The sequence below is a fragment of the Gallinula chloropus genome, assembly GCF_964237585.1.
Source record: "Gallinula chloropus genome assembly, chromosome: 2".
Classification (NCBI taxonomy): domain Eukaryota; kingdom Metazoa; phylum Chordata; class Aves; order Gruiformes; family Rallidae; genus Gallinula; species Gallinula chloropus.
The window spans coordinates 125,269,473-125,286,373 of NC_140086.1; positions in this window are offsets into that span (position 1 = coordinate 125,269,473).

Consider the following 16,901-nt stretch of genomic DNA (forward strand, 5'->3'; position numbering starts at 1 on the left):
AGTAGCTAATCTTGAAGGAACACGCATTAACATACTGTATTTTTCTGCTGTATTAATGAACATTACAACTAAGACAGTATTATACTCATTATGAACCTAATAACTAACACATGATCACAAAGCATTACCATGTTAACACTTTCTTGCAGAGATGTGAAATGAATAGCACCTCCATTTGGATTATTATTAAAAAGTATCTTGATTACTAAGAAAAGGAACCTTATATAATATTTTTGCTTTTTTCTTCCACATTGCTTAGAATACACCTGATGTCCATTACCCATAGTGGTTGCAAGTTCTGCATGTGAATTAGCCACAGAATTGGAGATTAGGTACGAAGATTAGAAGATTATTGACATATTTTTCATTAAAAAAAAAAAAGTAACAAGACTACTGTGGTCCATGAAATGGCCCCAGGATTGAATTTAGTTCCATAAACTCATTATGAATACTATTGGAACCAACAAGTGTTTGCTGGATTTGAAGAATCAGATCTACATGCTTTCTAGTAATTTAAATGTTAAAACACTGAAAGTATGTTGTAGAGATTAACTGGCCAACACATGTTTTCAGAGGCCACATTTATGTCAGTCAATGGTGTGGGGAGTACATCAGTATGATCACAGTTGCCTAAAGATGTCTCTGCACTTTATCTGATAAGCTTTGATGAACGCAACCTACACAGAGAAACATTTTCAGGTGGGCTGACCCAGTGACCTATATCTTCATTGGTCAGATGAAAGGCTCTGCAGTGCCCATGCTCCACTTAAATGTCCCACTTTACATGTACCCAAGTGCTCATGGCACTTGTTAACCGCCCCTATCTTAAACAGGTGTTGTCATCTCCTTCCTACTTCTGGAATCACCTTGTCATCTCTATCTTTTCTCTTTGCTCCTCCCTCTCTTTTTCTATGAACATGCATAATCGTATCTGTAGACTCTAAATAGCATCAGTGACCTTGTGTTGACAGCAAAATTCACAGTTTTGCTCTTTTTCCCACCTGGCAGCAGGAATCAGAGGAAATACTCTTTCTTCACCCCAAATGTTCATCTTTACTGGCTCTATTATGATCTTGGAACAAGAGAACACACATGGCTCCTCCTGCACCTTTCTGACTTTTCTTCTTACAAACTAGTGTCAGTGCTATTCTTTCGGCCTACTTTTTGTACGTGTTATATCCTTCCTCTTTATACTCTCCAAATCCAATCAGTGGGTCTGAGAGTCAATGAGCCTCTGCTCAATTGCTTTCCAGCTAGCTTTAAAGAAAGCAACAAAGGCAGAGAAAAACACTAAAAGGGTAACACATGCAATATTACTTCCTTTTAAAGTGTCCACACACACCTTCCTGTATTTGGATGGCTTAGGTATGTTTCCCAAGCTTAAATCATTTAAAGTGGTATTCAGGAAAATGTCAAGGCTGCAGAAATGGAAAAGCATTTGCACAACATCCCTGGGAATTATTAGATTGGCACAAGAATTAACATCAGGGCAGCACAGGGAATACCAACGTATCTTACCTCAGGCCCACACATGGCAGACATCTCCTGCAGATAACATCCTACTGATAATGACCCATCAAAGAAAGATCTCAAAAGGTATCTATAGCTACCTGCTAATATCACAACAGGCATGTTAAGGCATAGTTTTATGGGCATTTCTAGGCAGTTACACAGCTGGCATTTGTGTCAGTGGTAGCAGGTCTAGGTAGGTCAGGTTGAATTGGAAGGCGAGGTGAATTACGTCCCAATGATTGGGAAACTTTGATCTTTTCTTGGTGGTATAAGATGTACAATGCGATACAGGATTGACATCAGTGAGCAGAAGTCTGTTTCTCTGGCATTACTAATACAAGCATATGATAACATCACAAGTAATCCTGAAGAGTATTCCAATATCTGTCACACTAAGAGAAGCTTGTCAGCCATAGCTGTTCACAGATGCAAGGGGTTTTTTCTTTCCAGTTTACGTTTCTTTCAAGTGTTTCTTATTCTTACTCTGAGACATAGGTGCCACTGTGAGTGATGCTATTGGGTAAAAAGAGCTAACAAAGGATTTTTTTCTGAAGAAAATATAACAATCTATGTGGTAATACGCAAGCTACTCATCCCCACCTGGCATCTCTGCCCTAGTCAAACAGCCTGCCCAATTTGTGAGTAGGCACAATGCTGTCCAAATACACGGCGAGTGGTTTAAGGAGCCAACGAAGAGCTCCCAGTGCTGAGCACTGAAATCCCAGCTGGGAATGACCAAATGGTTGTCTGCTTTCAGGTTACACATGAATGGTGGTTAATGGAATGTGCCACTACTAATCTACAGCAGGTCATAGTTATAGTCAGCTCAAAAAAGCTTCCACAACTGTGTCAATTTTATTTTCCTGGTAGAAGGGAGAAAGAAGATGGAAGCAGGTTAGAGAGGAAACTACACTTATTCTACTTCTCTTTTGAACCTGCTCACAAAGGACAGTAGTACTATGGCTGTCCCAACTATGCTCTGACCCTCACCGGCATGGGCACGAGCACTGAAGCAGAAGGGCAGGACATCAGTGCAGATCATCATTGTCATCTCCTGCGTGATTTACCCAAGAAAGGTTCAAGTATGGTGGTCGGAATACACAGACACTGCTCACGTTTCTCAGAGCTGGTTTCAATACAGCCCTCTCCCATCCCACCAGCCCTTCTATTAACATTGGCAAATATGAAAGCGCTGTTACAGGCCATTTTAGCCACAGTTACTGTTCCCACAGCTCAGCAGTTAACTCTTTTCATTAAGACAGTTATATTTTTAAACTACCTATGTATCATTTTTTACAAAAATTTTATGCTTTATTCTGATATTTTACTTTCCTTTAAACAAGTCACAACTGAGGCTTTTTCAAGACATGGAGAATATGGAGTCCTATAAAGCTTTTTCTCTACTACCCCATTTCTTAATGTTCCCGTCCAGCATCCTCCCCAACATAATGATATTCACTGTTACCAGGCTGTAGAAAAAATAAATGTGAAATAAATCCAACCTTCAAAATCTGAATCTTTCCCTTCAACTGTAGAATAATGCTTCTTAAGTATCTTTCCTGAGGAATAGAGATACTTTTTATACCACAGGGGTATATAGACATGACCTGAGTCAGCTGGTGCAGCTGCAATGTCTTGAAGTCTTCACTGAGGGGCTGAAGCCTGTAATGCCAACATCTGCCAGGATTGGATTGCTGATCCAGCTGTAGCCCCACCCATATTACCCTATCACTATATCTCATTACTCATATCAGAATGATGTAGTTCCACAATGCTGTGCTTGAAAATAGAAGACAAGAAAGTGCAGGTGAGTTAATTTAACTGCAGAAAAACCTCAGAATTAATAATCAACCAAGATATCTGGAAGGTAAAAAGGAAATAACTAGCAGCCAGCATAGATTTATTAAGAATAAATCATGTCAGGCCAGTCTCATTTCCTTCTGTGAAAGGGAACGGTGCATGTGGATAGGGAAAAGTAGTCAGTGCTCTGTGTATTGACTTTAATAAGGATGTGACAAACTTTAATAGGGCTTCCTCATATGCCAACTAAGCAAAGACACCCTGTGAAATTACTGTAAAGTAGTTACAAAGCCACTGAAAAACCCTCTCTCAGGACAATCATAACCAATGTTGCTTTATTCCTATAGCAGAGGAATGGGACCTCCCAGGGCTCTGTTCTGAACCCAATATGATTTCACATTTCCAGTAATATTTTGGCCTCTGTATATTTTTGCCAGTCACACCAACCTCACAGTTGTAAAAGACAGCACTAGGATTTTAAAAACTGCTTAGTGTGGTGGTTTGGCCCTGGCTAGAGGCCAGTCACTCACCAAAGCTGCTCTATCACTCCCCTTTTCAACTGAACAGGGGAGAAAATAAATATTGAGAGGCTTAGGAGACAAGATAAGGACAGAGAGAGATCATTCTGCAGTTATCATCATGCACAAAACAGACTCGACATGGAATAAGGGAAAGAAAATTCTCTAATTCATTACACTACACACAGAGTGAAACCAGAGTCGGATAATGAGAAGTGTGGCCAGATCTTAAAGCACCTCCTCTCACCCCTCTCTTCTTAACAGTCTTAGCTTTAGTCATGATTTTGTTCCCTTCTTTCTCCCCAACCTGCCCCTCCCCACTGTGTCACCAGGAGGGGCAAGGAATGGGGGTTTCTGTCAGTTCCTCACGAGCTGCTTTCCTTCTTAACCAGTGGTAGGGGGCATTCCTTACACCCTTCCTCTGCTGCACTGTGTGGTCCCACCCATGGGAGACAGTCCTTCACAGATTTCTCCAATGTGAGTCCTTTCCCACGGGGCTTCAGCCCTTCCCCAGCTGCCCCAGCGTGGGTCACTGCTACGGGGTGCAGCCATAGAATCATAGAATGTCTCTCAGGCTCTTGACCCCAGACCACTCCAGCCTGGTCCTCCATGGGGTCACAAGCCTTGCCCCACGCCCTGGCAAACCTGCTGCGGCGTGGATCTCTCTCACTCATCTCTGTATCTCTGTCTGTCTCCACGGGCTGCAAGTGCTGGCAGGGTCTTGCTCCGTTGTGAGTCACAGCATCTCCTGTATGTCTCCACCTGCTCCAGCATGGGGCCTCTCCATGGGCTGCAGGTGGGGTCTCGGCCCACCATGGGTTTCTTCAGGGGCTGCAGGGGCATCTTTCTCTCCGGCACCTGGTGCACCTCCTGCCTACTCTTCACTGGCCTTGGTGTCTGCACAGTTTCTTACAACTTCGCACTCCTTTCTCTGGTGGCAAAATGCAGCTGCTTGCAGGTTTTTTCCTCCTAAATGTGATACCCAGAGGCGCTGTGACCATCGCCGATTGGCTTGGCCCAGGTCAACAATGACTCCGGCCTTAAGTCGCACAATGTTTATTCTCTTGGGCCTGCAGAGAGCTTCTGGCTGCTTCTTGCAGAAGCCACTCCTGCAGCCCTCCCCCCACCACAACCAGAACCCAGCCATGCAAAACTACACCACTTAGAAACTGAAGAAATTTCATTAAAGAAACCAAAATGAAGGCATATGAGAAGACAATCATCTGCAGCCAGAACAGGGAAGAGACAGTTGATAGCAACTTTTCAGAAAAGGGTTCATAGGTTCTAGCACATCACAAGGTAAATGTGAGACAAAAATTCTGTGCTGTTGTGAAAAAGTCAAGAAATATACTGGCATGTATAAATGGAAACAGTTTTCCAACTGTTTTCAACACAAGGGACTTGATGAAGTTCTTCTACTTTGCTGATGCTTGGTAAGACTGCAGCTAGAGGTCAGCTCTGGTACCAGAGAGCTCTCAGTTTTGCAGAGCATATTTCAAGAAAGATGAAGGCAATGTGAGAATCCATGTGACAACAATAATGATGCAGAATTTGCAAACTTATTCTATTAAGAAAGACTGAATGAACTAGGAACATTTATTTATGGAAGAAAATAAGCAGATGTGAGACAATAAGAACCTTTAGGTATATGAAAGGTTACAGTAAAGAGAAATTAGAGAAGGTGTGTGTGATATAAAATAACAGGATTAAAATGCAACAAGAGAGACTAGAGTCTGATATTAAGAAAAACTCTTTACTATTACAAAAATAGCTAATGACTGAAATAAAGGGCTAGGGACGCTGTGGAGACTCCACTATTGCAAGTCTTTCCAAAGACTTCAGACAGACAGAGTCTGTCAAGAATTGTATATTGGCAGACTTCTTGGTAGTCCTGTTTACTCCACTTCCTAGTTCTGTATTTCAAAATGAGGTATTGCTACACTCAAGCCAGCTCATAGGTTTGATTCAGAAGGTAGTCATGCTTTTAGAGCTGACGGAAGTATGGACCCCTGGCATGGAGTAGGACGGAACTGGACAGCTTAGCTCCACTTCACTGAAGCTTGAAAAGCATAGGTCTGCTTCTCAAATGTTGCAAAGCTGTTCAGGAAAGCTAAGGCCTGAGAAGGTGCAACTGCTCTATACAGGAAGAGGCCCTGAGAATTATCCTGAATCTCCATCTCCCAAGTCAATAGGATTTGTGTTAATAAATAGGTTCCACACATGCGAAATTCTATCCAAAACATCAAGCAGTAAGACAGGAAACATTTTCTGGGCCATGCATTTGTAAAGTATGTGAATTAATGCAGATTTATCCACTCCATACTGGAATACACTGTACTATTAGGTGTAGGTACTTTGGCAGTAAAAAAAAATTAAAAATTGGTGTATGATTCCATTCCTAGGTGTGCCAGTTTTCCAGACTGCACTCCCCCAGACTAGCTGGAATAGACGTGTGTGGAATACAGTTCAGTTCTGTTTATGCTGAATGGTGTTTTACTGCTGTCCCATTACAGATCCCTTTGCCTTTGCAAAGCAAGATAATGGGATTATGTTCAGGTCTGGTACAGTAATTTTTGACATTAATACAATTTTTTCCCCTAAAAGTGCATAAACTATGGAAGAGATTGCTGTAAGAAAACTATTTTTCATGGTAGCAAACCCTCAGCAAGCTACCAGCATAGCCATTAACAGTTGCTGTAATTTTACAAGTAAAAGAAAGTATTAAAAAACCCATAGTGGAAGCTTTGATCTGAAGATCCACCTCATTGACTATCTAATTCATTCCTAATGACATAATCATTGGTGAACAGTAAGTGCAATTCAGAAGGTCAGAATTCTAATATTAGTCACTAGATTTTATAACCAAAGTGCTGCTTTACTACCAGTTTCCATTCTTTATTGTCAAAAAGAAAGAAGAAAACATGGCCTGTTTTAAACATGGTGATAGAAGGCATTTGTACAAACTGAACATTCATAATTCACTTCTGGCTATGAATTAGCCCTAAATGAAAATATTTTTATGGCCCTGTCCTAAAAATACATAAACAGAAATAAAGCCAAGCCATAGACAGATTAATTACTACGTTGTCTTCCTTGTAGAAAATAAGGTCTGGATAGCCTAGTCCATTACTTGTGCTAAATAATCAATATTTTATGGTCTTACCATATTTAACTTTACATCTAAATACCCTTTTTGAGAAATTCTACTGCAATACTGCGAGCATAACTCACGGTCATATTCAGGTGAATTAATGATTCCCTGAAATACACCATGCATAGGAAGTCATATTTCATCTGCATCTATTTCTCTTATTCATTACCTAATCTTTCAAACCCCAAATCTCGCCGCAGCTCCTTCTGAATTTAAACAAAACATGTTCAGTGGTCTCTTCCAAAGCAAGGGCATAAATCTGTACATTTACCTTATCACAGACAGTTGAGGAAAGGCAGCATTAAAATTTTAAAAAAGTTTGCCATCCGTAGGCTCAATGCCTTAATAGCCAGTTGAATACCTACATATATGAGAATGGTTGCTAAAAGGTTTAGAAAAATAATTACTAAACTGCCACTGACTTGCACCATGAACAGTGCAAAGTCCTGCATTACAAGACACAGTTGTACAATAGAGAGCCCCTTTCTCTTCTTTCCTGCCATTATGTAGGGATTATGTCTGTACCAGCTCCAAATGCATTCCCAGTTTCCTCTGAATTGAAAAAAAAAGATCTAGTGAGGGATTAAAGCAATGCAATGCAGAATGTAACCACTTTTTGGTAGTTTTAGAAGAAATTTTGACTGAAGTTTAATATTGTTTTTGTTGTTCCTATTGGTTTGATTAAAGTTTCAAAATGTCTCTGCACAGTTATTTAAAGTCAGACTTGACAAATGTCTACCTTTAAATGGCTGTCTACAACAAATATACATTTTTTGCTGATGAATGACAGGGAAAAAATAAGATACAAATTAAAGACAACAGCAAACTTCTATTGGAAGACCCAATTATTTTCCTGCCGCTGTTGTCTCCCTTGGATGTACTAACTACAAACAGCCCCTCAGTGCAATCTTAAGATCCTAATTCCAAGAAGGTTTAATGCACAAGCTTAGCTGTAAACAGGTGACCAAGTTTCATTAAAGTCATCAGGATGTAACAACCCACTCATGTCAGTGATATGCCAAGTGTTTTTCTCAGTCATGCTGGCTTGATGAATCAGCTTTCAGCACCAACAGCCGGAGTCCAGGTCAATCTCTTTGAAACCTGGTAAAAGTTCTATCACCCTGAAAGGAATAAAAAGCATCACCTTATGTCATCTTTTGCTTCTGATGAAGTTAAGCAGAGTACACATTAGACTTTTTTTTTTTCCCCTGTAAATATATTGCTTATTTTTGCACTATGTTCAGCTGAAGAATAACATTGTCTTTTAAAGTAGCATCATTACGCAAATGTCACTGTAATTTTCCCCAAAGTATCATCCATTAGTTATAAAAGGTGCAAATGAAAAGGATTTTAAAATTGGCATGGGGGTAGAGGAATAAGGAATAATGCACTAATAGTCTAGGTGGTGGTTGGATTTTTGGCAAGCTTTCAAGAGAGAAGAGACGGAGAGGTGATCACCTGAACTTCTTGTACATTTTTATACATAAAAAGATGAAAAGGATGAAACTATCAGGAGGTATGAAAGTATTTCTAAGGCAAACAAAGACCCACTGTCATGCATGAAAGTACATATAAATAAATAACTAGATAGATAGATAAGTAAATATTTACATCCATGTGTAGTTAAAAGAAAAAGAGAATGACACAGCTTGGCAGTTAGGACTTTGTATATCTCAGTCTCCCATGGTGTTTTACAGTACTGGGACCAGTCACTGTCGAAAGTGATGGATGACTTTTGGTCTGTAAGTCGTAATATGACTGAACTGTATGTGCAAACCAGAGCTTAATTAGGAAGCGTAGAACAGGTTTCAGTAATATTAGATTTGCAACTGATTTTTGCACTACCTGATTGGGTTTTGGATTTTTTTCATGATCTCCTAAGTTTCCATTGAAAAACTGGACAGCATTTTCTTACCCACTTTCATCAATCAATTCATGGGTGAAAAGGATTTTGACCAGCATTAGTCACAATTACAGGCATCAGCATTGTCACCTATTCAAAATATTAAGTTTTAAATGGTTTAGATGTTGTTTATGAAAACACTGTCTTTAAATTCTCACTGATCTTTATTTTTTAAGTGAATTTTCTTATTTTGACACATGAATTGCTGCTATTCACCCCTCCTCTGTTTTCATTCTTATGGTGGGTGTCAACACTTCTATGAATGGCATTCAGTTCAAAAACAGAGCTTAAGACATTTCCTCTGTTTCCTCTTCCCATTCTGTCCCTTGACCACAAAATTGTGAAAAATCATAAAGCAATGGAAAAAAAATTCACCGAACAGCAAATAACCTCAGGTAAGACCTTCTGCTTCAGTTTACTGATGCATTGATTAAAACCACTGGACCTCTAACTATGACCTATGACACCTTTTAGATCAATACCTTAATAATAATGTTGTTAGCTATTCTGGTTATTGCCTCTTAAAACTCTGAATGATTTTCACCTCATCTGGTAGGCAAGCAGTTGTGAATTAGATCTCAAGACGTTTACAGGACAGAAAAAACATGTTCCACCCAACTCTATTTTAGGATCTAGTACTGAGAAAATGTAAGGCACTTACCCAATACTTTCTCACATCCTGTACTCTTCTAAACATCAGTGTGTGTTTGGCCCAGGCTTAAATCTAAAGTGTAACATAACTGCACTGCTACAGAGGAAGAAGAAAACACGTAGTTCAAAATTGAAAGCAGAGAGACCATGTTTTCTCTTAATTGTTATGGGAAATAAGATGGCAATAAGAAGGCTCAGAACCTTTTATTTTGTTGAAAAATCTTTCAGTAATCTGTGCAGATATTGCTCTCTTTCTTGTATTTTGAACACTCTAATATGAAGTATAATAGTTCATGGTTACACGAGATTATACAGCCTGTTGTGGTGGTTCGGCCCCAAACAGCGGCTGAGCACCACACACCACTCGTTCACTCCAGGAGGAGAAACAGACAGACCCTACCCTCCATGGGTGTGAAAGGGGAACAATAACAGCCTGTGGCAAATTACACTCGTACCCCGTGATAACAGAGTACTGCATCAAACCAAGGACCAACTGACACCCCAGCCACACTCAAACTGCCCTGGAGGCACCCAGGAGCTCCCCTCCCTGGCCAGCCCTTCTTATGGGGGAGTCATGTCAGGTGGTGTGGAAACAGCCTGGGCTGACTCAGCTCACCTGTGCTGGCTGCTTGGGGAGGTTACCTCTGGCCTGGGTGGAACCAGTACACCTGTACAGTATGGCATGTGAACACAACAAAATCCAGTCTTTGGATTTACATCTCTCTTTGTAGTCATTGCCTGAAGACCATTTCTCATTTCATTATGAGCTTCTTTTTACATCTTTTACAAAAGGGACTTCCAAATTCAAGGGTACAGTTCATTTGAACTTGCCTTACTGAGCTGCCATGATTTTACATATTCTCAGTTTCCAAGTATGCAAAATTAGTCAAAACTGTTTAAGCTGAGGTTTCGTCCATATTCAATTGTCTTCCTGCCCCTTCTTGCAGAAAAAAAAGTGAATAAATCTTTTTATAATGTGTGATTTATATATAGTGATATATGGTATATACTGCATACCTTAGTATTCAATTAGACCTTAGGCAGAGCCAGTCAAGTCTGACAAACTGTGCTTTCCTAATAATTCTGCTGTAACAAAAGATTTTGTTGCACAGTTTTATTTAGATAGTTGGGATTTTGTTTGTAGGTTTGGGTAGTTAGATGGCAGGATTAACTGGGGGGGGTGGCAAGGGAAGAGGGTTGTTTCTTATCTTGCTTCATCAATCCAATATTTCCACTTTCAGAAGGAATCTGTGGATGCTGAAGCTCTTATAGCTGATTTAACAAATAAAATATCTGCATTTCATTGAAAGACAATGTAAGAAGTAACCTACTTTAATCATCATGACAAACTTTAAAGACAGCAATCAAAGACAGCAAGAAAAGCAGAGTTCAACCTGTTTAGGATCTTGTAGTATCTTTTCCCTTTCATTGATTTAAACATGAAAATAACTTAATGCAAAATTCTCTCTTGGCTATTTCTAATATACTTGGTATTAATTCCCCTTTCTCCATCAGCTATATATGCCACTTAGACATCTAACTTTTAGATCACTAAAGATAATAAGGATGAATGCGATATAGGTGCAGGGGAAAAGTGTGGGTCAGGGGCTGACAGTAAAAAAGTCTCTCCATATTTGAAGTTACCCTGGTAGAAACAAAAGTCTCTTTAGGGAATGCATGGGTAGAAGACTCTGGCAGACAGGTGCAATTTATCTTGAGACATCGTATTACTATCCTAAGACGCCATATGATACAGCCAGGGTTCACAGAACGGTAACACAATGCATTTTCTTTCTTCTTGAAGCTGTTTGTCATTTTCCAAGCTGTTTCAGATAGAATTATTCTTCCAAAAAAACATTACAATCTAAAATATTTCTCAGCTAAAAGCATCATCAAGTCTCTTTCACAACTTGTTAATGGAATGAAAACCAGTTAGAAACTGTGTTCTAGGTACTGTAATGGGTGCTTACTGCTGCATTCACGGAATCCATCAGTGGCACTTCACAGACATCTAGCAAGCCTATTTGCTTCATAAATCATTGAAATGCGTGAAGACCTTTTGCATAACCCAGAAATATTCTTTAAGTGTTTAACATCAATAATAATGAAAACTGGCACCACAACAACTTAAGCAATGTAAAATATGGCATCGTAGGGTTCAGCTTGACTTTCATTGAAGGATTTCTAAAAATAAGAGTACATCATCAACAGTGACAGCTTGCTTAGTGACTCAACACAGTGGGAAACCTATTGCTCTAGAGGACTATGTTCTGCCTCATTATTTAATACAGACATCACAACCATGCTGTTCTGTTTTCAGTTCTTAAATGCATGATGCAAAGGAACCCACACCTCAGTACGTCTGCCTTAAAGAGTGAGAATAATTCAGAGTTGTTAGATCTGCACTACTGATAGCGTACTATCAGCATATTCGTGCCAAGTTACATAATTTATTGTGAGAGTAAGAAACATTTGATAGTCTTTCTAAAACCTCAGCTGCTGGAATCAAGAGACTGTATGGGAACATCTGCTTCCATTTTCTAAGCGTGCATACTTCTAGCCCTCAGTATATGAAGAAAAGCTCTAACCCCTGAACAAAATACACATGCAAAGGCTCTGAACCCAGAGACACACAGAAATAATTGGAAATGTATATTTTAAATATATATATATAGCCACATTTTTGAAACCTCAACATTCACATCATTGCAGTAGAAATATTTTATACTTTAAATAAACCATTGAGTAGTGACGAACAGGAAATAAAAATGAAGTGGAAGATAATGGGAGACAGTGGGGAAATAGAAGGAAGGAGAAATGGGAGGGGAACTAGGGCCATAAACAGGTGGAAAAGACCTTGTGGAGGAAGAGCCAAGACTGATAGTATATATCGACAGATACTCATGCAGAGTTGGTCAACAACATGATGGGCAAAAAGTGAAACAATATTGAGTATGAAAAAAATGGTACTGGTGACCAACAGATACAGGCAAGACAAAGCACAGGCAAGGCAAGGAAGAGTCAAAAAGGCTCAAAGAGAGGGAAACTGGGATTGGCACAGCATCCACGGCACCCATGGCACACATCCCAACTGAAAGCTCTACCCAGCAGCCAACAAAATATACATCCTCCTGTTGATTGTAAAGGCTGTGTAAGTACTACTGCCCATGGAATATCCAAGGAGCTGTATGACTCTTAAGGTAGCTCTGTGCTTGCTCTGGGAATGTATTAGGATGCTCAAAAGGAAAAAACTTGCTGCAGCAACTACTTAATTTGTCACAGAGGCTGTAAGACCTGTATCAAATGAGGCAGTGGATTGCAGAAAAGTAAAGAATGGTCTCATGGCTAAGTTAGCAAATGACCATATCACTACTTTGCAAAATTCCTGTGGCCTGTCTGGGGATCCCTCTCCTTTTCAAGGTATCTACTTGAGAGTCTGGGCTCCTCTATGGAAATACTGAATGCCTATAAGGAGCTTTTTCAAAGAATAGTACATCTTGGATCTGGAGGAAGGGAAAGGGACCAAAGACCAGTTCCTGGCTTTGCATGTAATCAGGAAAGATAAGGGACATACCTGTGAAAATACTTCGGTTGAGAAAGGTCAGAATGCTTTCTTTGGTCACTCTGACTTCTTGCTTCAAAACTGTGTTCTTCATTTTAAAAGATGGATGAGCAAATGGATTAAATAATAGTGAAATGAAAGGCAGTCCATTCTGGCCAAACAGAAGGGAATTGTTGCAGTCAAAAAGGCAAACAAAAAATCATTTTCGTTCTATCCAAATCTATTTTTCTCTTCTTTGTTCATTTGTTTATCCTTCCTATTCAGTCATCTAATGAAAAATCCCTTATTTGCTGAGCTGATTTTCTTAGTGCTCAGAATGGCAAACTGGAGCCAGTGGAAGACATAGTTTCAACATAGAAAGTGGCAGGCAGTTCCAAGTACTAGTCCACACTAGCTGCTGCAAACTAAGCACTCAAAATTAGTAGGTACTTTTGACATCTCTTTTTTGTGTGTGTGTCAGAGTTCTTGTCTGCAAAGTGAGCATCTCAGGATTGACTTTTTCCATGGAAAAATAATTTCCATGTAAAGATAATTTAATTAATAATTGTGCTGTACTCACATACTAGAAGGAGAAGCATCGTAGAAATGATGTGTCTTGAGAAAGATGCTCACAGAGTGCAGTGAATCAAACACAAGTTATACACAGAGGAATGGAGAGAAAACTTGATGCTGAATATCTACTCATTAGATAAGCACTATCCATTCTGTGCACAGAATAAGACTAGAATTCTGGTGGGAGAAAAAGTCACATATGCTCATGTATTAGAGATTATCATAGTGGAAACACACACTGGGGCCCTACTAAATATGCTAAGACAACCATACAGTCAGGACCATTTATTTTCCTAACTTCTGCATGCTTACCTTAAAAATCTCAGTGATATCTTTGTAATATATTTTTAATTACTATGCAGTTTAAAGAGGAGAAATACTGGTTGATGGCAGTGATATGTAGGATAAAAGTCAAATTTCACTGTCTCTTTTTCACAAGGACATAAGCATCAGAAAAAATCTTAGTCATAGAATTAATCCTCTACATCAGTTCTTCTGAAAGGAAGACTGAAATGCCCTGAACTAAGCTGTGTCTCAAACATCAAAAATGTTCAGATACTTGAAGGAAGGCACCATGTATCTGAAAGCAGGACAGAATCCAAAGGTGTGAGAGAAAGCCAAAGCTGCGATTTTCAGGATCCTGAAAGAGAACGCTAAAAATAAACACAAAGAATGGGCAAATATGAAAAGGTGAGACTTTAACAATAAGTAGCTGTAGTGAATACAGCACAGTTTCTTTTCTTTATAAAACACTGCCAGCATCTCTCCACTTAAGGTTATTTTAGCAAAACTGTACTCACCCCACTGCAATTACTGTACATGGATGGTAAAGATGTTTATGCTGTGGCTAAAACTGAATAAATAACTGCAAATTGCTATGCAGCATGTGCAACTGACAGCAAAAATGAGGAAGGGGTGATATATGGGACCTTTGCTTAAAAATATAGTAACACAGAATCTGACAATCTCTTTATGGTGTAAAATACGTTTTCGCAAGGTAACCATAGAAAGTTTCCAATTTTTAATTACTCAATATTTACTATTCTGCTAGTTATTTCCATGGGACATATGTAAATCGGCAGCATTTATAAGCTTTCTCCAAGCTTTTTGCAGCATTGTAGTAAGGGATGAGAGATTGAAAAATGGGAATAATCTGCCTAAGGGGGTAAAAAGGAAAAGAAACTTCCAGAAAATATTTTATATGTAACCAACTCTAAAAGCATCAGAGATGAGTAGACTATACTGCCCAGTAACCCTGTTTCACACAAGGTTCTATTTTCCCCCGAACAACAGTGTCGCACATTAGGCATGGTGCAAAAATGAGGAGAGATACAAACACAAGCTCTGCCAGAATTATTCATGTTGTTTGTCTCATTGTGTCTCCATCCACTTTCACACTCTGCCCCCTCAATTTCCCTACTTTGTTCCTAGAATTTTTGGTCTTTTCTTGGTTATCTATCCCTAGTGCATCATCTTTGCAATCTTACTCATCCTTTCCTCTCTTTATTTTGTCAGTTATTTGAAAAGAGGGCAGTAAAGCACTTTGTATTTCAGAGGCCTCCAGAATAATAGAAAAGCATTTGGAAGTCACCCTTGTGTTACTGGGTAATAGATGCAATTATGGGGGTCAGGCGGATGTCATCCTCCCAAGCTGCTGTGAGAGGCAGTGAAGTGGTACTTCCCCAAAGACAGTCTGCAGAAGATGACAGTGTACACGTTCACAGCCTCAGGAGCACACAGACAGACGGCTCTTCTGGTTCTGCATAGGGCAGGACTCCTCTCTGGCCCCTGGTCAACCAAAAACCGTGGCTTCCAAAACCCATGAGTGGTACACGGTATGTTTTCACTTGACAATAGTGTAACTCTGCTCCAGTCCTACTTCGATTAACTAGCAGAAACTGTAAAATTAAGCAGGACCCAAACCAAAGGAGCTAAGTTAATGGCAGTTTCATTTCACTTTTAAACTTCTTTCATTGCTTTTCTTATTTGCCCAGAAAAAGAACAGGATGTATGTTAAACCACAAGAACATCTGACCGCAGAATAAAACAAGTTATACTTAGCTAATGCCAGGTTAATGATGAACATGAGGAAAATATTTGTGATTGGCTGATAAAAATAAGATTGCATTGATGTTAATGTTGCATTAACCTTATAAAATAGCTGATTTGGGGAAGTTAGAGTTTTTGAGTGATGAGTGCTTACACTCTCACTTCAAATCCAATTTCATGCTAGGAGGTACTCGCTGAACTTATTATTCTGCTTAATTTTTTTAAATTAAGGTCCCTCAACAAAGGATCTCAAAGTAAAAGATCCTCTCAGAAATAAAAGGACAAAATAATAATTTAGGAGTAGGAAATGCTGGATGGAGTAAATATTTACACTTTTAGTGCAGTGTGGTTGCCAGCAGAGTATTACAGACCTACATATTCTTTAGGATAGGCAACAAGAAGGAAGAAATGACAATGTCTGACGTTAATACTACACTGGTCAGAAAGCTGACTGCAGCATTGCAAAATTGAACAATTGGCTATTAAAATGGTACATGAAATCCAAAAAAGAGCAGCAGAAATGTGGGGAAAAGTAGAATTTTATATATAACAATTGTTGCCACTGAAGAACAAGGTGTTGGGATTCTAAGGTATATGAAAGCATTGTTCTAATGGCCACTGGTAGCAAAAAAACCCCTTACAAAAAAATATATATAGGGACATATTAGGAAAAGAATTAAGAACAAAAGGACAAAACATAACTACATCATGTTATAAATCTAAGAGTGCATCACATCTTAGTTACTACGTACAGTTCTGACATCCCACTATTTCCGAAAGGATACAGGATCAACAAACTTTCAAATAAGCAGAACAACAATAATTGCAGGCTTGGAATGTTTCCACAGGAGGTGTGCTAAGTAGGTTAGGACTCTTCAGAGAAGAGACAACTGAAGATGTTGCATAGGTCTTTTGCATTGTGAGGTGCTGGGAGTAGTAGGAGAGTCACAAGGAAATTTGAATCTGTCACCATATCCTTGCTATAGAAATGATAATCCATGCAAGCTCTTCAGTTCCTTCACACTGGAGGTGGTTCACAGATGCCAATGAACAAAAGATCCATCAGGAGGCAGAGGACCAAAACCCTTCACACTTGTCATCACTGAATCTGTTACAAAAATAATAACTTAAAGGGGGCTTTGGCAGTTAACAAGAAGTGAAAACTAAACAATTCTGCTTTGTTTATTTCAAATCCTCAGAGTG